Here is a 7480-nt window from a genome sequence, read left to right as displayed (position 1 = left end):
ATACGAATTTCAATACATATCTAACGTCGAATCTGAAATATAATCCATCTCATAGTATATCTTAACATTTTTTACTTCAACATTGATTCAATATGCATTATTAATTATCATATTTTGCCTAGTATAATAAGAAAAATGGCTTCATCTGACTGACGGATTTAATTTGTGTCCATAAGTTCTTCTCTCGGGATATTAAAATTATATTATGATTTTTTACTCAAATGAAATTTTTCTAATTTTATTTTTTGAGATTTTATATATAGGTATACATATATATGTATATTATCTTGTAATACATGCAAATGTGTGTTATTACCAATGAAGGTTTTTTTGTTGATTTAATTTGCCAATTTAATTTTACATGCACACACATATACATACATTCACAAACGTATGCATCGAAACCAACCGCGAGTTTATCTGATGCGTTTCCGAGCATGACGATGAGCTGCATGACGCAATGTCCAAATTTATGATTAATCGAGCTCTCCATTCGGTCCTCATACGTGCCTCTGTATTCGCAACTTGTTTTCTACATTTTTATCTTAAAAAGAAGCAAATATCATCTCAAAGGAAATACAGTAGTCGTTATTGACATTTCATTAATATAAATTACGTAGTATATTAAGATAGATGGAACACGTTCTCATAATTAAATTTTATAATTTAGTAAATCGTATATCTGCTTTTTCTTTTCTCTTCTTTAATTCTCCGTTGAATTCACTGTTTGTTTTATATATATATATATATATTTTTTTTAATATTTCAAATATTAACTTCTAAATTAGCAATTAAATTTAAATTCTCAAACAAATTTTACTTAAAATTAATTCAAACTTTAAATTCAAATTTTAAATTCTGTTATGCGTTTAAATATAAAATTTTATTACATATCTAAATATATATTTATGAATACACATTATGTGTATAAAAAAAAATATTTTATTTATATTAAGGATAACCACAAATGAACGAAACAGAATATAAATGTAAATTACAGAATATAAGTGTAAATTACATGCAACTGTTAAGAATTGGAGAAATTATAAGCTGGCATATATGAATTATTTCCGTTAGATTTATTCTCAAAAATGTGTGTATCTATTTTTCATAGAAATTATACTTTCTTCAGCTAGATAAAATATCACCTATCTTCGTAATAAATCTATTTTTTTCTTTTTACCTTTGTGATGCGCAAACACACACACACACACACACACACATTCATCTATCTTCCTTATAATGTAATTGTTGACTGATCGTCAGGCGTTAACTGACCCGCTTCGATCCGTGAAATGGAGGATAATCGCTTGCTTATCTGATGTCTTTCATTCGGATTGCTCTATACGACAATCGATCGTACGGACGATCATTATTTTTTCATTACGTCTATTTGCATTTCCTTATCGATTTTTTACGAACGAATGTACGTCGACTTATTAATATTTCCAAGGAGACCGTGTGTTTTATCGCATACATCGTTTCAACGTAATTGAATCGCGTGACATTTTAAAATGATTACAAGTACAATACCATCAATCATCGCTCATCAAAAGATGCGCGAGATCAATTATTCAAATACAATTTATTCTCGTAATATCGTTTTTCCGTCACGCTTGAGGTCGATTTGTACATCGGCGAATCGGCTTTTCTCGTAGAGAAAAGAGAAGAATGATGACGTCCGCCGTACCTTTCGGTTCATTCCCGAGCGTAACAACGGGATACATGACGCAACGTGTCCGAAAGCCGTGATTAATCGAGATTCGATGCGTCTTACGTTCGCGGTCCGCTCCTCTTCGGTCCCGGCCTTCCTGTTCCTTTTTCAGAACACACACGCGCCGCACCGGGAATCGCGAGTGCGCCGTATATGCGTGCACCGACGCATCACGCCGCACGCAAATGGCATATGAGCTCATGAGGCTCTGTTCACGCGTACACGCACGTACGTACGCTGGGCCGCGGCCGCGGCCGCGGCACATAATAGCGGTAATACGATGGAACTGGGGCAGTCTTGCTTTGACGCGCGTCTTAGGAGCTTCCACCTGCTGCGTCGTCGCGAGAGTTTCGGTCACGTTTTCCTCTGTGTGACCGTTCCCGAGGTTAGTGTCTTGTTAAATGACATACGAAATATTTCTCTGTCGCCGTAAGTAGACCTCGGAGAGAAGAGTTCTCTTAGTTCTCTTATATGTTACCTTGTGTGTCTGTATTGGGATTAGTGTTTTTTAAACGGTGTTTTGTAAATGGTGTTTCGCGAAATTGAGTTGCGCATCTACACTTGTTGAGTGTGTGCTCAGTATAATTTGCAATTTTCTACGTTACTCACGACTGTTCTGCGCACCTTTTTGAAGTTAATTACATTTTTTAGAATTAATGAAAGTAATTATTATGTTCGTTATGATTGATTTGTCAAAATCGGATTCTATCTCTCTCTCTCTCTCTCTCTCTCTCTCTCTCTCTATCTCACACATTTCTCTCTATTTAATTATTTATCGATCTATTGAAATATTTAAAGCATATTGAAGAATCTCATCTCTTCACAAGATAACTTTCGTTTTAATTTCGGATTGTTGATCGTTATCGAGAAAGATGTTAATCGGTGCGAAAGTGATGTTAATTAGTACCGTTGTGTAACCGTCTAATGGATTAATTCCCAGCCGTAATGGACTGTAAACTAGAGAATGTATTGGGTTGCACTCAACTTGTGTGACATTACCGTGATGAGCCGAGATGTATGATGGCCCATTAAGAAGTAAAACATACTTTTCCTCTACTTTGTACGCCGTCAATTTATTCAATGAAGACGATTTAAAATACAACTGAACAGCATTTTTTAAATATTCGACAAGCCTTTATAAGCAATCAATTAACATATTTTTTCACGTATCTCTAGAAAAATTCTGAATGAAAATTCTCAAGACAACGCGTACATATCAATTAAATTCAATTTTCAGACACGTACGCATTTTTTCTGATGCTGTCTATTTAAGGGAAAACAGAGATCCTCGTTTTGCACGGTGTATTCTAATAAATTCTCATTCTAATTAATTTTCTGAATATAACTAACTATAATTTATAGTGTCAGATTATGACTGCATCGATCGCGTACGTTTTCGATGCATCTGATTGATCGAATATATAATTAATACGTGTCTGCCTACTACATTGGCGTCGATATCTCATATTATATATAAATTTACCAGACATGTTAAGCGTTGAGCACATTCCTCAAATATCAATTCGTATGTAATTTAAATTTTCGCATATATTTATAACGAAGAAACTTATCAATTTTCATAAAAAAAGACACAATGATATAATTATCTTATTGAAATATTTCAATATTTTATTGTAAATTGGTATAATTATTATCGTAATAATCCGAGCTTATTATCGAGTTAATGAAAGCATCGATCGTTTCAAATTGTTGCAAGTGATTAATTACTTGTAATTGCAAGTTTTATTTGACGATATTTCGCGTTCTCTTTTGTACATAATTAAGTGGAACATGATATTATTATATATTGCAAAGTATAAAGATATACAAGAATCAATTATTCTTAATAAATTTTTTTATATTGCTAATTATAAATTATAATATTTGAAATGATTGTTGACGATAAAATAAACAAACATGATAGCAATAAAATCTAGGAATCGATATTATTGCCTATTGGCACGTGTGTGCTTATATAACTCTACGACTCTCGCAATTTGCAGACCTGTATGTATGTCTTATCGTCTGATGTCATAGTTACAATTTCACAATGACCTCAAGTCTAGTATGGCACGTTGCCTAGTGCGGTTTCGCATCTTTCGTGGTTTCATTCAAGAAACATGATATCTCACTGGTACTGTGATACGGGGCATTCTACATCATCGATTTACAGATATATTGTCGCCGATTTATCACCTTTTTCGTCATACTTTACGTGATTCTCGAGCTTTATTCCTAATATCAGTTTTATTCAAAATATTTTTCAAACTAAAGCAATTCCAATTCTTCATCTTTTTTATCCATTTTTTTAAGTTTTATTAAAGACTAAAAACGACGATACGTTAAAAGATCTCTTAATTTTTGATTGTTGCAAAAGAGATATTTCATTGAAGAATTCCAAAATGCGAGAAAGATTTTTACCACTATGTATGGTTTTACGATTTGCTATATAAATATACCTTATTGCGATATATATATATATATATTGTATATATATATATATATTTTTACCACTGTATGATTTTACGATTTGCGATGTATATACTCGTATATATAAAAATTATACCTTTACTGCGATATATATATATATACTTTATCATGCTATATTCGGAGAAATCGTTCTTCAAGAACCGTTCGGGCCACGTGCAACCACCATTGGCTTACGCCAATTGTGATATCGCGACATAGATTGCACTTGAGAGCCTCTGTCCGGTATTTAGTCTGCAAGATGATAATTACCGACAGCGTAATTGCCATGATTCGCGTCCTCTCGTTAGGTGCATGGTGGAATTACTGTGCTTCATGAATCTCTGCCAGTTATAGATGTCACGATATAAGCTTCGCTTCAGCGCTAGTCTCACGCATGAATAATTCAATGTGATCGAGAGCATCAATATAACAACATTATAATAGAACAGCAACGTTTATAAATCCTGTTTTATTTTTTTCTGATAATTTTTATTAGTTAAAATTTACTTATTATCAATTATTATTATTAAAAACAGTAAAATAGTCTGACTCTTTATATTATACACTAAAATATTTTTATGCTATCATTATTGTCAAATTACTTTCTAAATTCTCTGGAATGGGACCTCACTCTAAAGGGAAGCTTAATTTTCAATCCTTAAGAGTGAGATTCACTCTAAAGTTTTAGAAAGTATAATTGTGTTTATGATATTCAATATTACAGGTATATTATTATTATTTAAATAATTTTTTATTACCGTCTTATATTTTCAATCCTGTACACAACAAATGTTATATTAATCCTAATATTCTTATTTTCCTTCTGGCAAAGTAATTTCGCAATAATACTCCGAACTAAACGTCTTATCTTATCTGTAATTGATTATTAGACATAGCCATGAAAACACTTTATTATTGTACTCGTCTATAATCTTTTCCGCAAGTTCGACATGAGATACGCTTGATTTTATCCGAATAACCGGTTTATTTCGACTGATCCATATCGAGCTGACTGCGATATACGCCCCTGAAAATTCGAAAGTTGGTCAGACCGATTTCCATGCATATAAATAAATACGCATGCTCTTGCCGGTGATCACAAACCGGCACCGGCGACGAAAAGCGCCGAAAGGAATAATCGATGTCGGACCGATTGACGTGGTCGATCGCTAATTCATTGAGAAAGAAGATTTAACCGCAGCGCGTACGTATAGAGGGATACGTTAATACGATACAAGAGCGGAGATTAATGAGTATGTAAATGCGTCCGGGACGAAAAAGGTTCATCGAATAAAGTATATAGTACGTGATTGCCAATACGTCGCAGAATAGTGTTAAGTAAAACATGAGATTGCTCGAAATGTGCTTCGCAAAAGCGCCGATATTTAAGGAATATATCAAATATTTATATTTTTCCAATAATGTCCTCTCGCTTTTCATCAAGTACACGTGTCTCATGAAGGTAGTTTATATTGGATACAATTTAACTTAATTTGACATTGAAATAATAGAAAATAGATATTTCTACATTTATTAGAGCACTTGTAATCATTAGATCATTTTTTGCACGTTCTTAACATCTTTATTATATATTCAACAAATAATTAAATCTTGATAGAAATTTTTGAAAAAATCCACTTGAATATAAATGAATTTATTAAAACTTTATTAGAATTGCACATTCTACATAATCTTTTAATTTTAATTGCTTATAAATTGCCTCCATAAATAATTTAGCAAAGACATCTATATCACAGTCCATATTACAGTCGGAATTGTAATTGAAATTTTATTTTATCGTTTAAAAACATTTTGGAAAGATCCTTTATATTTAAAAGTTAGCAAAAGTGTTCATTTATTTAAATGGCTGCATTTTTTGTGCTGTTTTCCTTTTTTTAAATCAAATATGAAAATGCACGCTTCTACTGGTAAAAGTTTATATTTCATTACTTGTGAATATATTTACTTATCAAATTGGTATGTGCATACATTGACTACTAAATGTATACATTATTTTACTTTACAAATTAGTTTGTTAAACCTTGCTCTATTTGCAAGATTTAACAAATATAAGAAAATGTCTGTATGAATCACTGCAGTTAGTAAATAATACATTTATAATATAGGCATTTTACTTATATTTATTTATTCTTGGAATCACAAAACTATTTTTACTATTATTTGTAATTTATGTAAGTGTACTGTAATACGAACATACAGTACGAATTACAGTACACGAAGGAGAATTTTTTCTTAGAATTTATCCTGAAAATATGATAGTGGGACAATATTATATTTCGGAGAATTTTATGTAAATTTCTCTCATTTATTAATAAAACTATAACAAAATATAAAATAAGTTTGATTATAAAAATTTTTTAAATATTGTACTGTATCATAGTTACTATATTTTTCAGGGTAAATTAAAAAAAAATTTCTCTCCGTATGAATCTACTTCAGCAAGAATCCCCTTGTAATTACGATAATTATCAAATATTTCTTATCGAGTCAAGTCTGAGATTGCATGAGAAAGGAAGGTCCCTTGACGCAAAGTGTATCTTGTAAATGCAAACCACATCACGGTATAGTAATTTGAGTTTACAAAGCAAGCGAATTTAATCGGGGTGTCCGCCCACGCGGCGACAATGGGACTCGTAACTCTCGGGTGAAGGACGCCGTTCTTTCCCATTTGATGGGATTACCAGCCGACAGAACGGAAACCGCTTCACGGGGCATTTGACAATGGCAAGCCAAGCATTCGCCGTGACCGTGGACGGCGCCTCAAAACGCAAGGGAGCAGGGATTAAGAGGAGTGCTATCATTGTTCACTCACGACACCGAAGCCCTAGACACTTGGCTACCGTAAAGGGGGAATATTTTTATCCGTATGTTTAATTCCGCAAACGTGTCTCCCTCGACGGTCTATTCAACAACGAAATTCTACGCTTGACGTTTGACTGGACGAACCCAGTTCAAAATTATCCATAAATCTTGACGAACCGTGTGAAAATTTATATGCACGAACGAGAGAACGATGTTGAAAGGCGCCCGGTTGGCGTTTTATGTATCACTCAGGTCAGGACGATGGGCGTTCTCACGATTTGGATAAGTAATAAAAATCAGGCGTGCGTCAGATGGTTTTATTGCTCGATCAAACATTAAGACCGTCCATGATTTCTTAATAATGAAGAATCGCTTCGAATATCATCAGATCATAAATATTTTGTCGTATTAATAATACGACGTCATTACTAGCGCGTTTACTGCGATTTCTGCCGAAACATGCATAAATCATCC

General features: G+C 33.0%; 2 protein-coding genes across 3 annotated transcripts in view; one reads left to right on the top strand and one right to left on the bottom strand.

Moving 5' to 3' along the window:
* The window catches only part of LOC108751245 (synapsin), a 44187-nt gene that overhangs the window by 21273 nt on the left and 15434 nt on the right, over positions 1-7480 (bottom strand). The gene's annotated exons all lie outside the window — the stretch shown is intronic.
* The window catches only part of LOC108751244 (metalloproteinase inhibitor 1), a 31817-nt gene that overhangs the window by 14695 nt on the left and 9642 nt on the right, over positions 1-7480 (top strand). The window contains exon 1 of one of the 2 annotated variants that reach the window (XM_018491327.1): positions 1999-2099. The exons of the other annotated variant lie outside the window; for it this stretch is intronic. The gene's annotated coding sequence lies outside the window, so the exon portion shown is untranslated. Of the gene's footprint in view, positions 1-1998; positions 2100-7480 lie in introns of those variants that run through there. 2 annotated transcript variants of the gene reach the window in all.

This window comes from Trachymyrmex septentrionalis, unplaced genomic scaffold (assembly GCF_001594115.1).
Source record: "Trachymyrmex septentrionalis isolate Tsep2-gDNA-1 unplaced genomic scaffold, Tsep1.0 scaffold42, whole genome shotgun sequence".
Lineage (NCBI taxonomy): Eukaryota > Metazoa > Arthropoda > Insecta > Hymenoptera > Formicidae > Trachymyrmex > Trachymyrmex septentrionalis.
This window is presented reverse-complemented; position numbering and strand designations above follow the sequence as displayed.